This window comes from Juglans microcarpa x Juglans regia, chromosome 8S (genome assembly GCF_004785595.1).
Source record: "Juglans microcarpa x Juglans regia isolate MS1-56 chromosome 8S, Jm3101_v1.0, whole genome shotgun sequence".
NCBI classification, from domain to species: domain Eukaryota; kingdom Viridiplantae; phylum Streptophyta; class Magnoliopsida; order Fagales; family Juglandaceae; genus Juglans; species Juglans microcarpa x Juglans regia.
This window is the reverse complement of record NC_054609.1, coordinates 15,487,664-15,500,047: the sequence shown is the minus strand read 5'-3', so window position 1 is coordinate 15,500,047 and position 12,384 is coordinate 15,487,664. Positions and strand designations below refer to the sequence as shown.

At 37.6% G+C, this 12,384-nt stretch overlaps 1 protein-coding gene and 1 long non-coding RNA gene across 2 annotated transcripts in view; both read right to left on the bottom strand.

The window, feature by feature from the left end:
* The window catches only part of LOC121244336 (putative disease resistance protein At3g14460), a 110,042-nt gene that overhangs the window by 62,250 nt on the left and 35,408 nt on the right, over nt 1–12,384 (bottom strand). The gene's annotated exons all lie outside the window — the stretch shown is intronic.
* Nucleotides 4,898–5,081, bottom strand: LOC121244341. The gene is made up of 2 exons (XR_005936398.1): nt 5,028–5,081; nt 4,898–4,939 (listed from the first exon to the last, which is right to left on the bottom strand). It is a non-coding gene; the product is annotated as an uncharacterized LOC121244341 (long non-coding RNA).

The following is a 12,384-nucleotide window of genomic DNA, read 5'->3' as shown; positions in this document are numbered from 1 at the left end:
GTTATTACGGGGTCTGGTGGGGGATAGTAAGTTGGAAGAGATTTTAGATTGCCTTGGGGAGTATAAGGAAGGTGCTGATTTGCTTGTTTGGACTCCAAACTTGAATGGTGAATTCTCTTCAAAGAGTGCTTGGGAGTGTGTGAGTTAAAGCTTCAAAAATGAATTGGTCAGATTGGATGTGGAACGCTGCTCTACCAAAAAAATACTCAGTCACAATGTGGAAGGCGATGAATGCTTGTCTTAGTGTTGATGATAGAGTAAGTAAGTTGGGTATTCTAATGGTATCAAAATGTGAATGCTGTGCAGGGGGAATTTGGATGACCAGGATCACGTATTGGCTACTGGCAGTGTAGCTAAGTAGATTTGGCGTAGGATTTCTGTGGAAGTGGGTATGCCATTTGTCCCTAATTACAGGCTTTGGAAGGATACAGTGGAAGTGGGTATGCCATTTGTCCCGAACAGGCTTTGGAAGGATACAGTCGAGTCTTGGTTCCAACGTGCTGCTCATTCATCCCAAAAAGGTTGCTTAATCGGCCTTATTCCGTCTATTTTAACTTGGTCTCTATGTCTGTAGAGCTGCAAAGCACGAATGGAAGGAAAATCAGTTTTTGTGAAAGCTTTATGACACTCGGTTAAGGATGCTATTGCTTGGGTTGGGCTGCGGCTAAAAGCTAGGAATACAATGTGGTGGGGGATGAGAAGGTGTTGGCAGCTTTGTCTATACCGTTTAAAGACCCCAAGAAAAAAAAAGTGCGTATTGTTAAATGGCAAAAGCCGGCCAGTGGATGGTTCAAATTGAATGTCGATGGAAGTTGTCTCGGAAGTCCTGGCCGTATGGGAGCGGGAGGTGTTATCAGAGATGATGAAGGGAAGTTGTAGTTGGCTTTTTTCATAGGTTTGGGTCATGGTAAGAACACTGTTGCGGAACTTATGGCACTTCTTCATGGCTTGAGACATTGCAGAGAGCTTGGCATAATGAAGGTGGAAGTGGAGTTGGACTCCATGTTAGTTGTAAACTGGCTGGAGGAAAAATGCTGTGGGATCTGGTATCTTAAGGATTACTGGGAAGAAATCCAAGGAATTCTTTCTTCTAGGCAGTTTGTGGTACGTCATATTTTTAAGAAATGCAATGCTGGCGCTGATTTCCTTGCTGGCATGGCTTCTAGTTTGCCCAGAACGTGGTTGCTATATGCTGATATTCCTCATCTGCTCAAGAGTAGGGGCTCTTGTTACAAATTTTATATTAGTATACCTACAAAGATCACATTGCATAATTGCCAAAATCAACTTTCTACAATGACGTTGGCTTATAGAATTCACTATAACTCCAACAGTTCTTCTACGCATCAATCTCTTTTATATATATATATATATTCTCAATCAATTTTTGGAGAACTTGCTGATCAAACTTGTCTCGTTAGTAGAATTATTCAAAAAATAATAATGAAATAAGAGAAGGAGATAAAACAGAGAAGTAAAATGAAAAGACAGTGAGTTTTGGGCAATATAGATGAACAGATAAAAAGAGACACTCGACTAGGAACCTTTTTTGTGCACATAGAGCTATAATAAATGTTGGAACAAGTGATTGTTTATGTATCTTCCAGTTAACATATGTTTTCTTTCAAATCCAAAACTCCATTATAAGTCGACAAAAATGAATCTTAAGGACAAAAGTCAAAACAGTGCAGCACATTCGCTCAATGACTTTGATTACCCAGGTGGTTCCAACTTCCTCAAAAATTCAAGAGCTCGATATAACTTAATTGATTAAAATGTCTAAAATGCCCACCATCACCAACTCTAAGAAACAAGATGTGGCCTGCTCATTAGATGAAAGAGAGGTGATGTTATAGCCCTGCTGTATCTCAGGTTGTTGTCATCCCAAGCATCAATCTCTTGAAGTTAAGAGGAGTAAGCCTTTTTTTTTTATTAGAATATTTAGGTAAAAGAATCAATTGATGAGGCTATAATTGTGGAGATCAGTCGCAGTTGGTCTTGATGCTGCTGCGATTAAGAATTCCAGTAGGTATGTAAAAATATTCCAAAACATGACAAGCCAGCACGTGAGTCACACTCGATCGTGGGCATTAAACATGAGGTTTTAATTCAAGTTTTTCCAACTCTGCATTTCCTTTGATTCCCCTGGTTCATTCACCAACAAAAAGATTAGAACAACATTAGACTTTTTGGATCATAATATTTATGTAATTAGAATGTAAACCTATGGGATGCTAATTCATCCCAAAAAAAAAAATTTTCCAGCAAAACTGTTAAATAGTCGCCGCACAAACTCGGATTGTTGGTCGGAATAACGTACAAGTAACTCGCGCACTCGCTTCGAAAGCTATCCAAATAATTATTCTCGATGCTACTACGTGTTTCTGTTGATCTCTAGTTGCCACAAATTATTATTACGGCAACGTTTTGTCGCCGGTAGTAGACGTATTACTGTGGAGTAGTTGTTACCGCGATATATGCAAGGCCTAAATAAATTTGTTACGGGAAATTTTATTTCCGGTAAAATTGTTTTCGGTAATTCTGTGTTGCCCGGAATAAGGCTTACCAGATAAGAAGGATCTTTCGCGCGACCTTTTCTCGTTGAGAAAGCCGTTTCCGGCATTTTTCCCAATTACCTGATTATGAAAACAGATTTTGACTTTTTGCTATTATCTTTGTAAATTGTATATATATATGCATATCAATGATTATTTTATAAAAAAAAAAAAACAAGTAACATGTTAGTATTATTAGGAACATGATTTCCTCTAATTTTTTTAATATTAAAATTATTTTCATTTTAAATATAGAGATAATACTATAAAACTAATAAGTACGAAGTTGTTCGAGTGTATACGAGCTTTGTATGAGTCGAGCTGCATTTCATACTAGTTGTATCGTTTAATAATCAATTATAATTTCGCATTCATGAGAGCTCATTTAATAAACGAATCAAACTTAATTTGAAGTTTTTAAGCACCTTGGACATCTGAAATAAAAAACAGAACTTTTTAAGCACCTTCTATACTAGCTATTGACATGACTCGTTAAGCACCTTCTCTTTCTCTTTATTTTCTGATCGCCTTTACACATAACTCATTAGCAAAACGGGTTCTCACTTCAAGCTCAGGATCACTCTGTACTGCATACCCATGAAGATCTATCCACAAGAATCCCAGTTCTCATTCTTGGTCCACCTCTTCATTATGTACTGCTCCGGAATCATTATCTTCATTTTGGATCATCTTACAATTAGTTCAAAATATAACTATCAAATTCAAAGTATTTAGTAGTAGTGTAGAAACTAAATACTGAACAGGAATGTTGCCACACCACAATTAGGTACAGCCGTGATTTACTTTTAAGCGTTGAGTTGATCATCTCTACTAGAAGCGTAAAAGAGTCAATTTCGAGTGAGTCAAGTTTGATTTTACGTTCACAAATAACTCATTTAATATTCGAGGGGAGTTCGAATTTACTCACGAGTTCTTCAATTTGACATAGCATAAGTTTTGACAAACAGATTCTGACGTTTTGCTGTTATCTAATTCATAAATTGTATATATACACAAATCAATGATTAGCTTATAAGAAATCAAGTAATATGTTTAGTATTAGGAACATGCTTTCCTCTAATCTATTTAAATATTAAAATGTATTTTCATTATAAATATAGAGATAATACTACAAAAATAAGAAGTAGGAAGTTATTTGAGTGTATATGAGCTTTGAAGGAGTCGAGCCACATTTTACAAGAGTTGTATCGTTTAATAATCAATTGTAATTTCGTATTAATGAAATCATGAATGCCCGTTTGGCAAATGAATTGAGCGGAATCCGAGTTTGATAGAGCTGATCTCAGTCGGCTTGTCGAGCAACCTTATTTATTTCAGGCCCTAATCTCTACTTTTAGAGCTTCTTGTTAATCATTTTACATAAAATTGCAAAACAGATTAGCCATTGAGAGTGCTGTAGGAAGCTGAGAGAGGTGAAACAAACTGTATTTTCAGATAAGGCGGTGTCTTATGCGTAGATCACATGTTTGATTCTAATAGGAAAATAAGTTTGAATTGCAAAATAATATAACTCACATTCATCCTATTACAATCCCACCAAAAATAAGAAGAATCTCAACCACTTTCAAAGTCAGAAATTCTAATCTGCCCGAATACCAGTCCATGAAGAGTTCAAAGGCAGAGTAGAAAAATTCAATGAAATACGGTTTTTCATTTACCAAATCAAAGGAAGATTACAAAATTCAATAGAAAATAAAACAAAAATTCTCAACAGATATGACAAAGCACTTGAACATATGAAATAAAAAAGAGAGAATTCTTGACAGATCTTATAGCTATATTTGCTATTGGCATTGAAACATAAAGCAAAAGCAGGATGAAATATTTGGAATGGCAACCGCTTGCTGCAATTTTAGAAGAGTATATTTGAGGCAGAGAAGAAAAATTCATGATCCAGCAATTGTGAAGACATCAAATTATTTTGCTATGAGAAATGCCATCCATCGCAGTCGGAATTTGCAACAACTTGAATCATTGTTCTGAACCATCAAATATCAAAGAAATATTCATCAGAGAGATAGGTACAGACTCCCTACTACATCTACAATTCATATTTTCAGTCAGTTAAACAATGGATTGCATGAGCAGTAAACCACACCTATTCATATTCATAATCCCACTTAAGCTCGTTCTTTCCCCTCTTAGGGATAGACCATAGAAGTAATATTAATTAACCCTGTTTTGCCAAGGAATAAATTAGAAGGAATGAAAGGAACAAGATTTACCAACAATATTCTATCCAGAAGGAGCATCTTCAGCGCCAAAGCTTCTGCTTGCAAAAACAAGGTTGTGATGATAGATCACTTGACAAAAGGAACATATGCTTCCAACAAGCAAAACTTCTCCAGAGGTCAAATTAATAACTGCAAAATGAACATTACCGCTCCAATTACTGATTCCGATAGCCCATAGTAAAACATCCATAGCGTGAGTAAGCTCATGGAATCATACCCACTAGAGTATCAAAATAAAAGCAGTCCCATTTTCCTGAAATATGAAATCCCTTTACGAAAAAGTCCTCACTTTTTCAATATCTCAACCTACATGGACTTTGTAGACTTTAAAGTGATATTACGATTACGATCTATCCCTACTCATATGCATATTGCTAATTGGCATAGAGAGAATGCCTTGGAACATGCAATTTCTCCTTAATTGGCATATTGCTGATCTTTACAAAATCAGAAGATCAATATACAGTTACGAGGCTTTCTTGGAGCCCAATCATTCCTCAAGTTCGTCAAGATGAGCAATTTACCAATTCGTAATGAAAAACTGCATGTTCGAAGGGCTTCTCTCTTTGCTTTGTGATTTGGGAAATTTGACAAACACCTGTTATGTAGTCAGGCAAACGAGAAGTAAAAATCACAGTAAGAATATTTAGACATTCAGCATACCGCCCAGAGTAGCAGCAAGTAATAGGAGTAACGGGATCTCTACAATACCGCCATTGAACATTCGAAGGACCTTTGGATCAGAACCAAAACAAACTTATCGTTGGATTTATTCCTCTGCTGCTGTCATAGATGTATCTCCGCCACTAATTTCAACATAAGGGATGTCAGCTATCCTGCACCACTCTTCTCTCTGATCTTTCTTGCAGCATTCTTCCAGCAGAGGACATTGACGGATTTCAAGTTTCTGGAGTGAGGGAGGTAGGCCATTCTTTGGGAAGGACCTCAACCTTGGGCAATTAGAGATATGAAGCTCTAGGAGTGACGGAGGCAGGCCATCCTCAGAAAAACACTTGAGCTTCTCGCAGTTATAGATCTGCAGTGTTTCAAGACGGTCGAGTTTTCTTAAGCCTTTGGAAGACAGGCTTTCCAGATTCGAGAGGTCTGAGATGCGGAGGCATGTTAGAGAGGTCGGCAACGTCATCTCTGGAAAGGACACCAGATTATAACATCCACCAATATGAAGTTGCTTAAGAAAAGTGAGGTTGTTCTGCGCCCAAATGAACAAGGCATCAGGGATTTCCTGATGAGAGATGCGAAGTGCAGTTATGTTTGCGGGAAAACCTTCTACTGGAAATGGTTGAATGCTCGGACAATTCCTTATTGCCAAACTTTGAAGAGAGGTGGAGTTTTGTATACCGCGGGGCAGTCGCTTCATTTTCTGACAGTGGAGTATTGAAAGTTGTCTCAGGTTGGGAGGAAGCAAGTCACGTTCATTCAAGAATTTGAGATTTTCACATTCAGAGATGGTGATACTTTCAAGAGACGAGTTATGAAGAAAATTCTTAGCTACTGACTCCAGGTTTGGACAATTGACAATACTGAGTTCTCGAAGTGTCGCAGGTAATTCTCCGTTTAATATTAAGGATTCTAGGGATGGACAAACCTTGATGTCCAACTCCTCAAGAAGAGATGGGATGCTACTGCAACTGTTGATGGTATCATCATCATCCTCCTCCTCCACCAATTTCCGCATATTCTTGCACCCCCTTATTTCAAGCCTCTTTAGAGTTGGAGGTAGCTGGCCTCTTGCAAAATGCTTTAGCGAATCACATTCATAAATACGAATAAACGCAAGCCAAGTGCTGTTGTACATCATTGCCTTTGGTAAGGATTCCAAGGCTTTGCATTTCTCGATCCAGATTGTTTTGAGTGTGGATGGCATACCCAGTTGGAGCCCCTCTTCTTCTTCATCTTGTGCCACCAAAGATACGAGTTTGTCACAATTCCGTATGTCCAAATATTCTAACTTTGCAAGCCCCTCCACATCAAATCCTTCTATTCTACATGAAGTGAGTTCTGAGATTGTTTGAACAGAATCAAATCTTATTGACTTGAAGGTAACCTTACTTCCGCACACCACCCCTTCGGATACTCTATCAATTACTATTTTGCATTGATCTGGAAAACTTGAAACTAAAACCACCAACTGCCCACAATCATTTATCTCAACTTTGTTTAGTAAAGGAAGGCTGTCTGGTAACTTTCCCGATAGCTTCGGACACCGAACAAGGGAAAGTTCATGCAGGTTTGGGAATTCTTGGCAAGGACTCCAGGACTCCCACTTCTTCATGTTCTTGAAACTCAAAGTCTCCAAGGATTTAAAGCATTGCGACGAAACATCTCCACAAAACTCTAGACCAACATTCTCCACGCTAGACATGCCCTCGATCAAAAGAGTTTTGAGTGATGGAAGTTGCCCGAATGGGGGCAATGCCTTGCACATGTAACAATTTTCTAATGCCAAGGACACCATATGAGGAAACGAAGGAGATGTTAACCAAATCGGAAATTTTGTAACACCATAGTACCTTATAACGAGCTCCTCCAAAGCACTGTGGGGTCGTAGCCTGTTCAGTATCTCCTCTTGTTCACTTCTCCTGTCTTTCCACTCATCAATGTCTTTACTCCATTCCAACCACATCGCACTAATTTGGGTCTTTTTAATTAATTCAGCATCCTTTGCATCTTTTGGTTCAATCATATTCTCTAATCTTGAAATGCGGAGTGCTCCTCGAAGATGCTTCAAAGGCCCAAGCTGATTTACTCCCGAGCGATTGTCTTCTCCCAGAACGAAATTAGTCAATGTTTGAAGACAAGTTAATTTACATATTTGCATAGGCATTCCTTCCAAGGAATTTGAACCTTCAATATTGAGGTGGCGCAGGTTGACCAGGTTCCTAAACATTGAAGGTAATTTCTTTAGACGAATACATTTCTCTAACAACAATGTTTGTAAGTTATAGAGAGTAGTTATTGATTCTGGCAGACTTTCAATTAGAGTTTTGGAAAGATCAAGGTATCGTAGATGCTTCAAGTTACCGATAGAATACGATAGCTCTGTTATGCAATACCCATTGAAAGATAGCACCCTTAAACATCGTAGCGTTGGAACCAATTCAAGAGGAACATGACGTGCCAAATAGCAATTACTTGGATGTGGTAGCATGAGAGGTAAAAATGTGCGTAACCCTGTGAGTCTAGAAAAAACCTCAAACTTTTTACTAACATCATATTGGCCACCCAAGTAAGATGAGTGGCGTGCCTTGACAGAAATATTCCCTTGTTGACTACCCACAATTCTATCTTCCATTCTAAAGCATGTACCGCCGGCAACCGATTGAGCTAAATCATTGATGAGATCATGCATAAGAAATTGTGATTTATTAATGCGTGACCGTTGGAAAAATGACCTTGACAACAAATTCTGAAAGTACTCGGTACCCAAATCTTCCATTTCCTCTTCATCTTGTCGTGATAATTGAATCAAACCTTCTGCCATCCATAATAGAACCACCTCCTTCTCCTCAAATTCATAGTCCTTTGGTAGTATTGAACAATACGCAAAACATCTCTTTAAATGTGAAGGGAGATTGTGATAGCTTAACATAAGAGCAGGAGCAATTCCACTTCTCTCGGGTATATCCCATATCTTACTCTTCGAAACTTTTTCCCACTTGTTGCGGTCTTGTGTATTGCGTAGGAGGCCTCCAACAGATTTTACGGCCAAAGGCAAGCCTTTACACCTTCTAACTATCTCCTCTCCAACATCTTTGAGGTTTAGATGTTCACTGAAGTCTCTTGTATCCAACGCATGTTGGGTAAATATGGACAAACAAGCATTGTTTGACAACAAGTCCAACTGGAAAGGTTGAACTTTAATGGTTCTCATCATTGATGAGACTTCTTGAATGCGAGTCGTAATGACAATGCTACTTCCTGGAGCCCCTGCTTCAAAAGGAGCACGTAGGAGAATCCAATGATTGTAGTTTTCGTTCCAAACATCATCAAGAATTACTAGAAACCTTTTTCCAAGTAGTTTCTCCTTCAATTTGACTTGCAACCAATTTAGGTCTTTGCCATCACAGTTTTCCGACGTCACACATTGTAAAATTGTTTTGGTAACCGTAGCAACATCAAAATCTTCTGAAACACAAGCCCATGCTTTCAGATCGAAAAAGCTTTGCACTCTTTTATCATTGTAAACTAGTTGAGCCAGTGTTGTCTTTCCGATACCCCCCATACCAAGGATAGGAATCACCTTAACTTTATTCAGAGCATCACCATGTTTTTCACTAACCAGTAATTGAAGTACAGCCTCTGCGACTTCCTCTCTACCGTATATGTGATCTTCAGTTACCACGGAAGTTGAGGGCGGTAGCTTTCTTTTTTTGTTTGGCCTCCCATATGCATTTTCATTCAAATTAAGTTGATCTTTTTGTGTCACGAGATCATTAAAGTTAGTATTGATTTTCTCTATCTTTGACCTCAGCCTAAACTTGATATTAACAACACTTGGAGTTAAACTAGTACAACAAGGAGGGACGAGATTTCGTACCATACCACTAGCGCTAGCCTGACTTTCAGTACCCATCAACTTGCGTTGCAAAACTTCTGTGGTGAACTCATCTAGTATATCTTCCACGTCGTAGGCCAAGTCTCTGAGATCATCAAGCCAAGATTTCACTGCTGTTTCAGTGAGTTGCTTCTCCTCTGCATCATCAAGCACCTTTCGAATTGTTCTCATGGTTTTATCCCATTTTGCCAGTTGTTTTTGAAGTCCCTCTTGGCGAGCAAATTTCAACAATTCGAGAGACGCCAACCGGTCAAACAACACTTGAAGAAATGCAGAAAGAAGGAGCTCTCCCACCGCCATTGTGTTAGCTAGTCACAAAAAGAAATTAAGAAAATATGCAAACAGTGAAACGATATCAAGAAAATAGAAGAATCTGAGATTATGTCCAGGAAGGTGGATTGAAATTTTTGCGTTGGGAACTTGCTCGCTTCTTTCTGATCATGTGCATAATATTATTCTAAAGGGAATAAATTAAAAATATATGGCCCGGGACGTACACCGCTCCTTTTTAAATAATAATAATAATAATAATAATAATAATAATAATAATAATAAATAGTTTGATAATTAAGTTTATTCTTTCCTTTATACTATTTGTTGGTCTCGCTTAAACAAAACAATTGTGTTAATCCATAAGGCCTGCCACTTTAAAAATTCCAAAAACTTCTTCAATTGTTTGACCGATTGGCGTGTGTGACTCATTCTTTTAAATGAATATCTTATTACGTCAACGCGTTTTGACAAAGCTGAATGCCTTAATCCATCAGCTCAGCCCAAATTATTAATGTTGAAGCACCATATTAATTAATTAATACAAGAGCTAGGATCGATCTTTTTTCTATCATATTTTCTTTGTCACAATTCATTCGAAAACTAACAAGTTTAATTTGTCGCTAAAGAAGACTACTAATTGAGCAAATAATTAAGACCTGAAACATGATTTGTTTTTGCCGTTTGGGGTACGCAATTATGAGTAATACATACCTATTGATTAATTGAAGGAATCTTGTATGTTTAGGAGCAATTTCATTATTATTTCCTAACCTCTTTTTATGTACAAAAATTTGCACTCTCTAAAATTGTATTTAGGATTAATTAAACAAATTAAATAAGGTGAAAGTAGGAGTGTAATCGGTCTGGTCGGGGTGTCACGGACCGATAATTTTGGTTCATCATTTTTGCCGGACTAAACCGTTAAGTTATCGATCCGGTCAGTCCATTCAGGCCAATTCACTGCATGATTCTTTTTTTAATCTTTTTTCAACAAAAAAATTAACACATAATTTAATTTAATTAGTAAAATTAAAATTAAGTAATCTCTTTAACATTTTATATATAGTTAATGAATATTAAATAATTTCATTGTATATATGATCAATAGTGATCTCTTGAATAAAAATTACATAATTAACTTCTACAACTATTATATAAAATAATGTTATATATATAATATTTAAAAATATATATACATACATTCCATCGGTCTCGAGACGGACCAATGATAAGATTATCAGCCAGTCATGAGTTTATCCGATCTGGACTGATAGTTTTACAGCCCTATGTGAAAGGCTTTTCTCTTAGGGAAAACCAAAACAAAATGCAAGCTTGTGGTACACTAATGACTAAACAAGCATTCCAAAAATAAATATAATGTCCCTAGAAAACTTCAGCAAAGACCAATGACAACTACGGAATAAATTACTAAGCCAAATTCTTACCTGGACAATGACAACTATTTACCAAAGTTTTGTCGCTAATTAGGAAGAGTACTGGAGAAAAGTTATGTAGGAGGCTGATCTTGTTTTAGCCGTCTGGGATATTGTAATTTTTTATTTTTTTTAACAAAAATGAGGACGGCACCTCCTGTTATTGATTGGAGTCTCACTTATGATGGAGGAATAAGAGAGTACTTGAGAAAAGTTATGTAGGAGGCCGATCTTGTTTTTGCCATCTGGGTATTGTAATTTTTTGTTTTTTTTAAAAATGAGGATGACACCTCCCTTTATTGATTGAAGTCTCACTTATGACGGAGGAACACCCAGAATACAGGACCCACGCTAAAACAAAATCAAATACTCCTACAAAAAACCATCTACTTTATCACCATGGCTCCAAGAGAATTTCCACCCTTACCACAAAAGCATTTCCTATTGACTACGTAAATATGGAAGATTTAGCTATTTCGTGCAAATAAGTCCTCGTAGTTTCGAAGGCAGATGCGAGGTGTTGTGCCTGAAAAAGTAGTGGTTCTACCAATCACTACACCTAGAGGGGGGTGAATAGGTGTAATCCAATTTTGATGGTCTTTTCAAAAATAGAGACAAAAAAACAGTTAATCAATTAACACAAATAATCAACACAATGATTTTGGTCACGAAGTGGTCATTTGAAGAACTTCTTCAAATTCTAAAACCACTCCGGGTGTAAGGCACCACCTAAAATTCACTATAGAAAAAGTTTATTACAACCAATTTAGAAACACTCACAAAACCTTTGTAGTGGCTAAACTTGGCTTGCAACATCACAATTGACCCACTCTATCTCTACAAGCATGTAGTGCCGAAACTCCGACCTTCTATAGCTTCCTATGAGAACCTCTCAATTTCTGCATCAACAGCAGCTTCGGACTCTTCCGGCCAATCAAAACATCCACTTCAATGGACTTTGAATAAGATTTGATCTTGAGTGTGGTGTGGTGGAGATGTGTTTGTCCAAGAGAGATTCACAATGTGAGGAAAGGTTTCTCTCTATGGCTCTTGAAGCAACTAAGGTTTTTGCTCTGTTTTTCCACACCCAAGAACAGAAATAAGCTATTCTATATATAGTTCCAATAGATCACGGCGCTCAAAACCCTGAATTCAAAGTTACCTTGAACATTGGCTCGAGCGCAAGTCAAGCGCACGTTGTCTTTCAGAAACAACTCGAGCGACACGTCGAGCACACATCGAGCGAACCTCTTTAGAAGAGTTCTGCTCGAGTGCCACATCGAGCGCACATC